The sequence below is a fragment of the Globicephala melas genome, chromosome 10 (assembly GCF_963455315.2).
Source record: "Globicephala melas chromosome 10, mGloMel1.2, whole genome shotgun sequence".
In the NCBI taxonomy this organism is placed as follows: Eukaryota; Metazoa; Chordata; class Mammalia; order Artiodactyla; family Delphinidae; genus Globicephala; species Globicephala melas.
The window spans coordinates 99,435,808-99,449,157 of record NC_083323.1 but is presented as its reverse complement, the minus strand read 5'-3'; the positions used below and the strand labels follow the sequence as shown (position 1 = coordinate 99,449,157).

General features: G+C 54.3%; 1 long non-coding RNA gene across 1 annotated transcript; it reads left to right on the top strand.

The window, feature by feature from the left end:
• Positions 1 to 5,393: 5,393 nt before the first annotated feature.
• LOC132597971 (uncharacterized) lies at positions 5,394 to 12,964 on the top strand. Its single transcript, XR_009565522.1, has 4 exons — positions 5,394 to 6,506; positions 9,154 to 9,209; positions 11,523 to 11,627; positions 12,498 to 12,964. It is a non-coding gene; the product is annotated as an uncharacterized lncRNA (long non-coding RNA).
• The last annotated feature ends 386 nt before the right edge of the window (positions 12,965 to 13,350 follow it).

Sequence of the window (13,350 nt, the reverse complement as noted above, 5' to 3'; positions counted from 1 at the left end):
GTGGGATTTCAGTTCCCCAGCCAGGGATGGACCCCGCGCCCTCAGCAGTGAGAGTTCAGAGTCCTAACCACTGGACCGCCAGAGAATTCCCTCATACCTCTCTTTATGCACATACATATGTGTGTATTCTATGCAGTGTGTCGTTTCGTCTTGCATGCCCCATTGTAGAGGTTCTCCTGCAATTTGCTCTTTTTTGCTCAATATTTTGTTAGTGAGATTCACCCGTGAGCTACGCGTAGCTCGAGTTAGTTCACTTCGACGCAATATAGTATAATTTCTCCAGTGAATACAACACATTTAGGAAATTTGGGGTATTTTTCAGGCTTTGTTCTTACAGACAATGCTGCTGTGAACATTTTGGCACCCATCTCCTGGGGCGCACGTGCAAGCATTCCTCGAGAGTGTATACCTAGGAGTGGGATTGCTGGGGCATCGGGTATGCACATTCTTCCTTTCAACACAGCTTGCCCTGCGAAGTGTTTGTACTAACGTGCACTCCACCAGCAGCGTCCAGGGGTCCTCAGCCCCATGTCCTCGCCAACACTCGGTATCAGATTTTCATAGCCCTGGCGTGTCTGCCATCAGATTTTCCACTCCGGCCTTTCGTCTTCACCGTCATCAGCGAGCACTGGCCACGGTTCTGCTGACATGTGTTGGACACTCACAGGGTGAGTCCTGACCTGGGCCCTGCTCCCCGGGGCGTGGTCTGATCCAGGAGGCTCGGAGGCCCCTGCACATTCAGTCAGACAAGGCAGACATCCACTGGCCTCCTGCGGACCCCATGCCTTCTTGAGGCATTTTACAACCACTGCAACTGTATTATGATCCCCATTTACAGAAGAGGAAACTAGCTAAGTGGTAGGGGTTCAGTTGTGTTCCCCCCAAATTCATATGTTAACGTCCCACCCACCAGGACCTCAGAATGTGACCTTATCTGGACATGGGGTCTTTACAGAGATAATCAAGTTAAGATGAGGTCATCAGGGTAGCCCTACTCCAGCACGACTGTGTCCCTATTAAAAGGGGAAATCTGGACCCAGAGAGAGATGCACGCAGGAAGAGTAGCACGTGAGCATGAAAGCTGAAGATGGGGCCGTGCCTCTCAAGACAAGGAAGGTCAGAGGTCACCAGCAAACCACCAGCAGCCGGGAGAGAGGCCTGGAACAGATCCTGCCTCACGGCCCTCACCGTGATCTTGGGCTTCCAGCTTCTGGAGCTGTGAGACAACACATCTGTCTTGTTTAAGCAGCCAAGGTTGCGGTGCTTTCTTACAGCAGCCCCAGGAAGCGAATACACCAAGACTTAGAAAACTCGCCCCAGATTCAGGTATCGGGTGGCAGAGCTAGGAATCAAAGCCTCCGGTTCTGTGTCCCGAGTCCTGCTCGGTCTCCGTTATGCCGAAGCGAGAGCACGATGTAGAAGGTAAACGTGGACTGAAAACCAAACACTAGTGTGATTCCACTGACCGAGCTCAGCACCCCCTGGTCCTGGCTTCCTTTAGAGTCAGTTTCAGTGGAATATTCCAGCTGCCTTCCACCCCTGTGCCTTGACACCTATTACCTGCATATTTGCCTGGGATAGAGGTCGAAGAGGACCCACTGCCATGTACTGGGTTCCCTGGTTGTTTCAGTAGGATTAACCACGTGCGTGGACCGATCAGCCAGTGCCCTGCGTACCAGGATGCCAGGCAGGCCCCATGCCCAAAGGCATCTCCTCCAACCTTATTCTCAGCCAGCCATTCCTTGGGCTTGAAAAGTCTTCAAGATCTTCAAGAGTCCTTTATTAATGCACTCTCTGGAGGAGTGCCGCTGTCGGTGAACAAGAATGAGGCAACTCTTGGGCCCTTAGCCACGTTGCCTCGGGCCGGGCTGACCACCTGGATGGGTGTCCCAGCACATGGACTGCACCCAAGGGGAGAGCAGGTGCTCCTGCGGTGTAGAAGGGAGACCTGGGTGTTTGCGGTTTGGATGGGGTGAGCTTGGGGACAGCATCACCTCTTTTCCAGAGGGTTTGAGAAGGCCTGGGAACCAGCCGTGCTCAGGAAATGCCATCCTCTGGAACGCAGCTGCAGAAGAGGCCCAGCTGGTCCCCGTGTCTGTGACTCAGACTAATATTGTCTCGCTTGCTGTCTCATCATCCCACACGCTCAGGGGTAAGGAGACTCTTGCTTTTTGTGTTCCTTGGCTGCTTCCTTTGTTAATCTGTGCTTTCCCCCAGGTTGCAGGGAGCTCTTGCGAGGGGAACGTTCTGGCAATACAGAGCTCTGACCTCTTCTTTGTCAGAATGCCGGGGAATGTTTTGTGGCCCATTTATATCCTCGGCTGGACTGTCTGTGTCTTTGCCAATAACTCACCTCTCTTCCTTCCCCTCATCGTTTTCTAACCTAACCGTTGTGTAGTTCAACAAACCGATTCGTTCACAAGGAATAACTACACTGAGCTCTAATCGTGAAACGTAGGGAGAAAACTCCCCAGGACAGTATTCAGGAAGATTAAACCATCTGCATTCTTAGGACGAGAAGGACTGGAGGTTTTCCTTTCCGAGACGCTTGGGAAATATCTGTAACTTTTCTCATTTATTTCATCTTGCGGTTCACGTCCATGTTGAAGAGAATGGATCCAAAGTGAGAAATTTTGTGAGAAAAAAATGGAAGTGTGAGATACGGCTCCCTCACTGCTTTGGTCCTCCTCTGAATTATAACAAGTTTTCCTTTCACTCAGTCAAAAAATATTTTTGGAGCCCCTACTGTGTGTGTCAGGCACTGAGCGAGGCCCTGGGGGTACAGTGGGGAGTCGGACGGAGCCCCTGCCCCCATGGAGTTCACATCCAAAACAGAAAGGCAGACTCTAGACCATTTATGATGTTGGGTAGTGCTGAGTGCCGGGGGACAGAGCAGGGGAGAGCAGTGCCGGGGGAGGGGACAGATGACATCGTGCAGGATGAGAACAAGGTGAGGTGGAGGGCCACGCTGGTACCTGGAGGAGATGCCGCGGACGGGGGCAAGATGGGCTAGCCTGGGCCTGGGCTGACGTTCCCACACTGTACCCCAGACGGGGTAGATCTCCATCCCCCCTGTCCGGCCCGGCTCCCCCGCACCCCATGACTAGTCATTCACACCAGCAAGACGTGGAAAGAGCAGAGCTACTCACCCACCCAGGACGGAACCCTTTTCCTTGCTCTCCCGGACAGCGTTAACTCACTGGCGTTAACAAGTCACCAAAGCCTGCATCTGACAGGGGGTCAGGGGCTCCTCTACTGAAAGGGAACCCAGAGCCCTGCCTAGTGGGTTCTCGGAACTGGCAGAGGGCGATGGGTCTTTGTGTTTCCAGCAACGAGGAAGGCTGAGAGGGCTCCAGGAGATACCGCTATCTTGGCCTTCACCCTCATAGGCCCTCAGGTCTTCTGGAGAACCTTCTGCCTGGAGGTAAAACCAGACTACATCTCATATCTGCCATGGGGTGTCAGTCATCAGTGATTCCTGATGTGCTGACTGATGCCATGGCTACTGGCCACACATGGTCATTGAGCAGTGGAAATGTGGCCGGTCTGAACTGAGATGTCCTATAGGTGTAAAATACGGACTGGATTTTGAAAACAATACCAAAAGCAACGTGAAATATCTCATTAATTATTTTTATGTTGATTACATTATTTATATTGATAGTATTTCGGATCTGTTGGGTTCAGTAAAACGTGCTTTTTGTTTTGTTTGGTTCTTTGCTTGTTTTGTTTTTGTTTTTTGTTTTGGCCATGCCGTGTGGCAGTGACATGCAGGATCTTAGCTCCCTGGCCAGGGATCGAACCCGTGCCCCCCGCATTGGTGGCACAGAGTCTTTCTTAACCACTGGACCACCAGGGAAGTCCCTTTTTCTTTTTTTTTGGGAAAATGTGTTATAAAAATTAACATCACCTGTTTAATTTTACTTTCTTAATATGGCAACTAAAAAATTTAAACTTGCATGCATGGCTCCATTATATTTCTCTTGGACAGCACTGGTCTAAATAGATTCACAGCTTGCTCCCTGGAACCTGGCATAGGCTATTCCAGCATCCCTCCACCTCATCAGGAAGTTCTTCTTTATGTCTAATCTAAACCCCTGTCGCTGTATTCAAAATCCCTGCCCTCTTGTCCAAACCTCAGTACAGATGGAGATGAACTGGTTCCCACTTTCCTTGTAATAACCTTCCATGCCTTTAAATATCTTTTACATTTTCTTTTTAAGAAGAAAGTGAAATTGTGCCATTTCTCGTCACTGATATTAGGGACGGAGAGGAGAGTTCATCTGATGTAGTGAAATCATCCAGCCCTACCACATAAGGAAATTCCCAGGATATTCCCCATAGAGTGGGTTATTCAGAGCTAGACAAGCAGCACCCTTGATCCCACGGAGGGTGAGGCCAGCCAGCTCTATTTCAGGCTTTCTCCTCTGGCCTTGTCAGATCTGCTTAAGACAGGAATGAAGCTGTTTTCCACAATTCTCCAGCAAGGGTCCTAGAAGGCCAGGGCCAGTTTTGAAATTTTTCACCCTACCTCCACCCCAAAGAGGTAGATCTTCCAAAGACTGCCAGGCTAGGACCACTTTTTTTTTTTTTTTTTTTGTGGTACGCGGGCCTCTCACTGTTGTGGCCTCTCCCGTTGCGGAGCACAGGCTCCGGACGCGCAGGCTCAGCGGCCATGGCTCACGGGCCCAGCCGCTCCGCGGCACGTGGGATCTTCCCGGACTGGGGCACGAACCCGTGTCCCCTGCATCGGCAGGCGGACTCTCAACCACTGCGCCACCAGGGAAGCCCTGGGCTAGGACCACTTTTTACATTTGAGACTAGGATGCTTTGCTCCTATTTCATGGGTGGCAAAACCAAGGCACAGGGCGTTCTCTGGTGGCTTAGTGGTTAGGATTCCGGGCTTTCACTGCTGTAACCCGGGTTCAATCCCTGGTCAGGGAAAGGAGATCCCTTAAGCCGCGTGGCGTGACCAAAAAACAGAACAAAACACAACACCAAGACACAGAAAGGTGGAGGAGCACTTGTCGCTATTGATGAAAGCAGACGAGGCACAGGATGTTGAATTCGGACAAGCTTGGTCACGTTTCCCAGCTCACTTACTAGCTGGGTGACTTTGGGTGGAGTGCTTAATCGTTTGGAATCCACTTTCTCATCTGTAAAACTGAAATAACGTGTCATCTGCAGAATCTCTGTGAAGTATGAATGAGAAGCCCAACAGCAAACTGGTTAAGAGCTCTGGGGGCCTTAGTTGACTCGTCTCTAAAATGGAGAGCACGTGGGGCCTCATCGTGTTGGGAGGATTAGGCGGGCTGGTTCATGCAGAGCTTGCAACCCCTTGCCCAGCACACAGTGAGTCCCGGGTACCTGCCTGCTGTTATCTGGGAGCTGACATTCACGTACACAGGAGTGTTCTTGCGTGAGCGTGTGCACACGCGCGCACACACACATACACACACACAGGCTCTGCCCTAGCTGCCTCTCCCCTCTGCTCTCATAGTACAGCCGGGTCAGGCACCTCTCACCTTACTTCTCACACTATTTAAAATTGTTTACTTGTCCATCTTCCCACCAGGTCTTAGGCTTTATAAGGGCAGGGTCTTGTTTGTTTGCTTGTTTTTGCTCCCTTCTCTCTCTTCTTATACACAAAGTTCGTTGGCTGAATTGTCCAGCAGGACTCCAGGACACAAGAGGAAACGCGCTGTTACCACCAACGACTCAGGTGTTGAGACACTAGACCAGCTTGGTGAGCGCCCACCTGATCTTTCCAGGATCCGGCTGACAGCATAGGCGGTCACTCCAGATCCCTTTCTACTCCTCCCCTTTCCCTAGTACCCATGGGACTCATTTGCCAGCCCCCACCCCTGGGCCATGCACCCAAATCTTGATCCTCGGGAATCTGGCAAGCTGCCCACCTGCTTCCAGACATCCTGAACGTCGAGTGCCAGCGGGGATCCTGCTTCACCCTCCCTCTGGCCTCAGCATTTCTCTCCCCCCGCCTTGTGTTTAGCGACTTTCTTTCCTGCTTCCATTTACCTCCGTTTCCTCCTGGCCTAAGCTCCGGGCCTGCCCTGGGCACCCCTGGCACCGCTCTCTAGTGATACTCCTGCTGAAGAAGCCACTGACTGTTGTCCGGGAAGCCTGTCATGCTGTCTCATGTCAGTGCTCAGTGACCGTCCAGTGGAAACCATGGTGGCCTAGGGGAAGCCACACATCCAAACCCTGCCTTGGAATTTGAACAATGCCAGGATGCAGCAGCTGTGTCTTCCAGGTGGGCCTTTGGGAGGTTCTGCCCTGGGACCCACAGACAGTGTGTTGGCTTGAGACTAACATGAGATGGGCAACTCCGTGAAGAGCCACAGGAACCACTAAATATAACGATAAACCGGAAACAGCAATTATGTATACTGTGTAATGAAAAGAGTAAGTGACGTGGCTCAGGGGACAGCACGACCAGCAGAAGCTCAGCGGTGGAAGAGACGCAACAAGGCAAAGGGCTTGAGCAGGTGGGTCAGCGCGGGGTGGAAACAAAAGGCCAGTGCGTCCCGGGGAGGCCAGAGGTGGGTCTGGGCGGCCTGGGCAGGGAATCGTGCTCTGACTTGTCGTCGCGGAGCAGCGGCGGAACTCCCTTCCTTCCTTCCTTCCTTCCTTCCTTCCTTCCTTCCTTCCTCCCTCCCTCCCTCCCTCCCTTCCTCCCTCCCTCCCTTTCCTTCCTTCCTTCCTTCCTTCCTTCCTTCCTTCCTTCCTTCCTTCCTTCCTTCCTTCCTTCCTTCCTATTTATTTGGCTGTGCCGGGTCTTTAGTTGCGGCATGCGGGCCTTTAGTTGCAGCACGCGGGATCTAGTTCTCCCACCAGGGATCAGACCCGGCTCCCCTGCATTGGGAGCACAGAGTCTTAACTGCTGGACCACCAGGGAAGTCCCCAGTGGCAGGGCTTTCTGAGGCAGGGCAATTAGATGGGACAGCCTTGCAGTCGGGCAGGTGAGATGGAGACTGGCTGGCTCTGCATCTCCCCCAGGGGCCCCCAGCCCCCCAGCTTCCAGCCTTATGGGCCCCAGCCCTTCCTGAGGCCCTAGTGGCTCAGCAACCTGACCTGGTCTCGGTTGCCCACTCTGCTGGAGCCCGGCTGAGGGAGAGGCAGGCTGCGGAGGGGAGGGGAGGACCCAGAAGCGGCTCTGAAACCTCTGTGCTGGGATCAATTCGCGTCCTGAAGCTGGCATCGTTCAGCAGAGCACGGGGTGCCCTGGGGAGGGGTGCGAGGTATGGGGCAAGCGAGCTCCAGCCCTGCTTCCCTCTCAGATCTGCTTGAGAAAGCTGCAGTGAGAGAGTAGGTCCTGAAGGTGGGCCCAGGCTGCAGGGGTCCCCCAGACCCCCGCAGAGGCTTCCGAGGACTCCATACTGAGCAGATGGGGGAGCGTGGGGGAGGGGTGATACCCATGGCTGCGGGCAGGCTGGGCTGAGGGTTGCCTTGAAGAGTCCCCAGGCCCAGGAGGATCTACGGAGGCCGTTGTCCCCAGAGCTCCATGGCCTGGTGGAGTTCAGGAATTCCAGGAATCCTGCTTCTGCATCTCTGGCTGGTGATGGACAAGGGAGCCCCTGGCAGTGCTGCCAGCAGGAAGGAGGCCGCCACCCAGAGAGCAGAGCCGAGGGTGGAGGCGGGGGTGGAAGTCCCTCGTGAGGCCGGCAGCCTGGGGAGGGGGTCTGGGTCTGCAAGGCGGGCGTCTGTGGAAGCACAGCTCACCCCTCTACCCTCCCTCCCAGCTCCAGGCTGGAGAGTGGGAGGCTTTCTCCTCTGTCTCACTCCCCAGAACTTCCTATTAACCCTCTAAGTGTGCCCTGGGCTTCTCTTGCTGGAGGTGACGAAACCCAGGCATGATGGGCAAGTAGGCTGAGAAGCAGGATGACAGCACAGGCCCTGGAGCCCTGGCTGTACCAGGAGGGCAAGGACAACCCGGCTTTGTGGCCCGGAGCAAATCGCCTCGGCCTTGGGCCTCGGTTTACCATGCAAACGCTTGTTTCCCAGAGGCCTTCCCCGCTCTGACATGCCAGGATCAGAGTCAAGGGACCTCGTCCTTTCCACCGTCACTCCCGATCCAGAGCGGGGAGAACGCCCGTTCCCCGAGCCCCACCCTCCCCTAGAGAGCTCCGGAAACTCTCCTTCCTCCCTTGGCTTTGGGCCACCCCACCACAGGGAGAGGCGGCCAGGAGAAGCACCATGGTGGAATTGTAGATTTGGAACTAGAAGGAATTTTGGAAATTCTCTACACATACCCTATATATATATATATATATATATATATATTTTTTTTTTTTTTTTTTTCTTTTGCGGTACGCAGGCCTCTCACTGCTGTGGCCTCTCCCGTTGCGGAGCACAGGCTCCGGACGCGCAGGCTCAGCGGCCATGGCTCACGGGCCCAGCCGCTCCGTGGCATGTGGGATCTTCCCGGACCGGGGCACGAACCCGTGTCCCCTGCATCGGCAGGCGGACTCTCAACCACTGCGCCACCAGGGAAGTCCTATATAATTATTTTTAATCGAGATGAAATTCACATAACATTTACCATCTTTTTACCTTTTAAAAATATTTATTCATTTATGTTTGGCTACATTGGGTCTTAGTTGTGGCAACGTGGGGTCCTTTGTTGCAGTGCACAGGCTTCTCTCTAGTTGTGGCCCATGGGCTTAGTTGCCCTGTGGCACGTGGGATCTTAGTTGCCTGACCAGGGATCGAACCCGCGTCCTCTGCATTGGAAGCATGGCGTCTTAACCGCTGGACCGCCAGGGAAGTCCAGCATTTACCATGTTAAATTGTACAATCCAGTGGCATCTTGTTCACTCATGATGTTGTGCAAGCAGCACTTCTATCTAGTTCCAAAATATTTTCATCCGCCCCAAGAGAAAACCCTGTACCCATGAAGCACTCAGCCCCCATCCCCCTCCCCAGCACCTGGCCACCACCGATTCACCTTCTGTCTCTAGGGATTCGCCTCCTCTGGACTCTTCCTGGAAATGCAATCGTACGATATGCACCCTTTTGTGTCTGGAGTCGTCCACTCATGTTTTCGAGGTTCTTCCACATTTTTGCGTGTGTCAGTGCTTCACTCCTCCATAAGGCTGAATCGTGTCCCACCCACTTATTACTTTTATTCTACAGGTAATGATTGACAGCTGCAGGTACGGAGGGCCAACGCTGTGCCAGGCACTTTGCAGGTGCGTCACTTGTTTCTTTTATTTATTCCATTTATTTTCGCCCTAGTGGCTCCCGCTGTGCAGAGGAGGAAGCTGAGAGCTTGAGGGGAAAAAGGACCCTCCCAAAGGGCACACAGCTGGTTAGTGGTTATGCCAGGGCTGGAACCCCAGTGGTGTTTGATTCCCAGGTGCTGACAGCTTGAGGAAAGTGGGCAAAGAGGGCAGTGAGCAGAAGCCAAGAGCAGCCCCGATGGGGAAGGTCACCGACATGGCGTGGGCCAGGGGCCAGGGGAGGTGAGGTGGGCCCCACCTGCAGCTTCTCCCTCTCTGGCCACTCCCCGCTGCCCCTCCCCCTCCACTCTCTGCCCCAGCCGGCCAGCACCCTGCGGACCCACGCGCTTTACCTGCCTCCACTTGAGGCCACGTGTCTCTGCCGCTACCCCCCAGTGCAAAAGCTGTGGCACGAGGGGTCAGCAGCACGGGCCCAGGCCCAAGATGATGCTCTGGGGTGACTGCTCCCACCATTACCTTGAGTCCCCACTTTGCTCCTGTCCCTCCACCGAAGCCTGGTTAGCCTTCCTCAGACCTGACTCTCCATCCTCCAGCACAGCTTTGGCCTGACCTCTGCTCCCCCAAACCCTGTGTGGGACCTGCAGCCCAGCAGACTTGCTTCTGAGATTTGTCCAGGCGTCAAGTTGTCCAGGGAGAAGATTTCTGTATCCTGACCAATCCCAGTCTTATTCCAAATGGGTTACGAGAGCCACATGTCTTACAGCGCCTCTCCCCCTCCACACCTTCTCACGTACGCGCACACACACACACACACACACACCCCTTCTCCCTCCCCACTCCTCGGCAGTCTGCAGGAACTGGATCCCCCTCTGCTCTCCCCACCACACCCGTGCTCCTACCTGCCGCGAGGGGTCCTCTGAGGGTGACAGAACAAATTAGAATTTCAGTAGAATCTTCAGGAGCCTAGGGTACAGATGAAGTTGGGAGGATGGTGCAGGGGCTCGGTTCTGCAGAAGCCTGCACCCTTCAGCCACCCAAGCCTTCTTGCTGAAGGTACATTGGTTGAGAACACAAGGGCTTGGGGGTCTGTATGCCCACTGCAGTCTCCACCCATCTGGAGACTCTTCTAGATGTGTCCAGGTTTTCTCCTTCTCGCTAAGGTTTTGCCAGGATGGGCCCTGGAGAGATAATGGAGGGGCAAGACCACCCGGTCCACTAGCAGGGTCTGGTGACTCCTCACCAGGTCCTGACTCAGAGGCGCCCTGGGCAGCAAGGCCAACTTGACCGTCTTCTCCCGGTAATGAGGCAGCGGGTTTGGGCAGGGCCAGCTCCTGGCGAAATCACTGGGAAGTGGGTTGGGCATGAGATGGAGGCCTCCAGCCTCACACCTTCCACCAGCTGAGATGTGCCAGTACCTGTTGGGGGGAAGGGGTGTGGAGAGGACAGAGGTCAAAGGAGAGACCTGGGCATGATGGAGGGAGCAGAAGAGGAGGAGATGCTGCCTTCCGCCAGCTGTCAGCCATCAGACTGTGGAGGCCCCTTCTAGCTCTCTCCCCACCTGGATACTGACCTGTGCCCAATGGCCTGCACCCTGTGTGTGCGTTTTGGCGTTAGGCTGGTGAAATCATGTTATCTGGTGGGTCAATCTTCCATCCTTCGGACACGTAGCCTGTAAGGGGGTTGTCCAGATTCCAGTTGTCCTCCAAGCTCCACCTTCTCCACAAACGCAGTCCAGGAGCCCTTCCCACTCTGCCCTGCTGCCCTGTGACACCGGTCTCATGGCTCACTCTTCTGCAGACCTGCGGTATTTGGTTCAATACAACAGGGTTGAATATTGGCAGATCGTTCAACGTGCTTTACCCTGGCCCAGCAGGTATCCTCCCGTTTGCTGATCAGAGGTTCGCAGGCTTGACTGCCTGTTAGAATCACCCTGGGGAGCTTTTTAGAAACACCGGTGCCTGGACTCTCCCCCAGGCCAAGCAAGTTAGACTCTCCCGGGTGGGGCTCAAACCTCAACATTTTTCTGAAGTGGGCCCGGTGATTCTAACATACTGTTGGACTGGAGGGAGGCGGGGTTTGCAGGTAAATGTCCTGCTTCCCCATGATCATGGGCGTCTGGAAGCCTTGTGTGGTCCTCTTGCTCAGAATATGCTGTTTCATCTCCTAGACGGGGTTCATCTGAAGCCCCTCCAGAGCTGCTCCGCAGGGGCCACAAGACTGGGCGGGCCTCCCCTCTCACTCTCTCTTGCTGCCACCTGGTGGACTTCACATGCCCTTCAAGGTGCAGCTCCAATGCCACCTCCTCCTTTATTCCTGCTCCAGGGGCGGGCTACAGCAGCAAGCCAGCGAAACCAGGACCCTTCTCGCACAGAGATGATTTATTGAGCCCCTTCTCCCTGCCAGACGCCATACCCCGAAAGGTACCAGGTACATCTCCAATACACACCTGGGGAAAGTGAAGCTCAAGGAATTTAAGAATGTTGAAGTTGTGTCGCAAGTTTGCGATGGTAGATTCCAGCCTAGTTCTGTTCGACTCCCAGGGCCTGGCCGCTTCTGCCAGCATACACACATATTCCCTGTGCACAGAGCACTGGGCCGAGCTCTCTGTGGATGCTACTGTATTTCTCTCCTGCTACCTTTATAGAGCATTATGTTGGCTGTGAACTTGTCTGATTCCTGGGTCCGACAGGAGGGGAGGTGGAGCGTGGTGGTTAAGAATGAAGCCCTGGATCCCTGGTGGCACAGTGGTTGGGAGTCCGCCTGCCGATGCAGGGGACACGGGTTCGTGCCCCGGTCCGGGAAGATCCCACATGCCGCGGAGCAGCTGGGCCCGTGAGCCATGGCCGCTGAGCCTGCGTGTCCGGAGCCTGTGCTCCGCAACGGGAGAGGTCACAGCAGTGAGAGGCCCGCGTACGGCAAAAAAAAAAAAAAGAATAAAAGAATGAAGCCCTGGAGCTGTGCTCTCTGGGTTCAAATCCCAGCTCTGCTCTTACTGGCTGTGCAAACTTGGGCAAGATACTTGACCTCTCTGTGTTTCAGATGCCCCATCTGTAAACGGGGGTTGATAATAGTAGTTTCTATTCAGGGAGTAGTGGGAGGATTAAGTAATATAGTAAAGTGATTAGAACCATTTGGCTGTGAGGTGTTTGAGCAGCGATCTGAGTCTTCCCCACGTCCGTGTGTCCAGAGTTAGTACGGAGTAGCCGTCAGTGGTCAGCGTTGCGAGACAGCAGAGAGAAGTCGAGGTCCTAGTAATCGTCTCTCAAAATCACCAACTGTTGGCTTTTTCTTTTAAAGGTTAAACACCTCCGCAGCCTCCCACTCCAGTCCCTTGGAGCTTCTGTCAATGGGATTGGAGTTTGAGACACGCTTTGCATTCCTCTCCCTGTTTCCTGCCACCCACGCCCAGAGCCTAGAGGGCAGCGGAGTGGAGATGCCCCGTGCATGCCCACGATGGGCAGGGAGGGAGAGTCCCTCCACACTCCTGCCTCTGCTCACACCAGCCACCCCTCCTCTCGACGCTTCCGAAGCCTTCCTCCCCTCCCAGCCTCTACCCCTCTAGCCCGCCTCACGAAGCCTTCCTGGGGCGGTGCTCCAGACGACACCCCCCCCTTCTGAATTTCTGTAATAACGTCTGTGTTTGCTATGGTGACTTAATGTGCCCGTTCACCCACTTTATCTTCACGCAGTGAGGTGGGCATGGCACTCACCACTCCCCCCTTCCCCACCCATCTTTCAGCAACCGTGGAACTGAGTCTGGAAGAACTAAGCCATTTGCCAAAGTGACACAGTCTGGAGTTTAATCCAAGCTTCTGCCTCGGGCTCTCGGCTCTTTCTATTAATAATTGACGTCCTCACAACACCCGTTGTCTGTCTCACGCTTTGGGTACTTGGCACACGTGGGCTGGTGTTGAGAGCTGTCTTTCCATGCACGTGTGTTGGTAGCTGCCTTTCAGAAGCTCCTTGAGGGCAGGGACTGAATGACATTTCTCTGTATCCCTGGGGCCTGGCAGGCATCACGTATCAATACACAGCTGTCTCCCCTACATTTTCGTTAAGTAATCAAGCCCCGCCCCTGGCTGTCATTCCCTGGCCTCTACCCGGTCCCTCCAGCTACGTTTGGACAGAGTTGAGTTTTCAGGTGACCAGA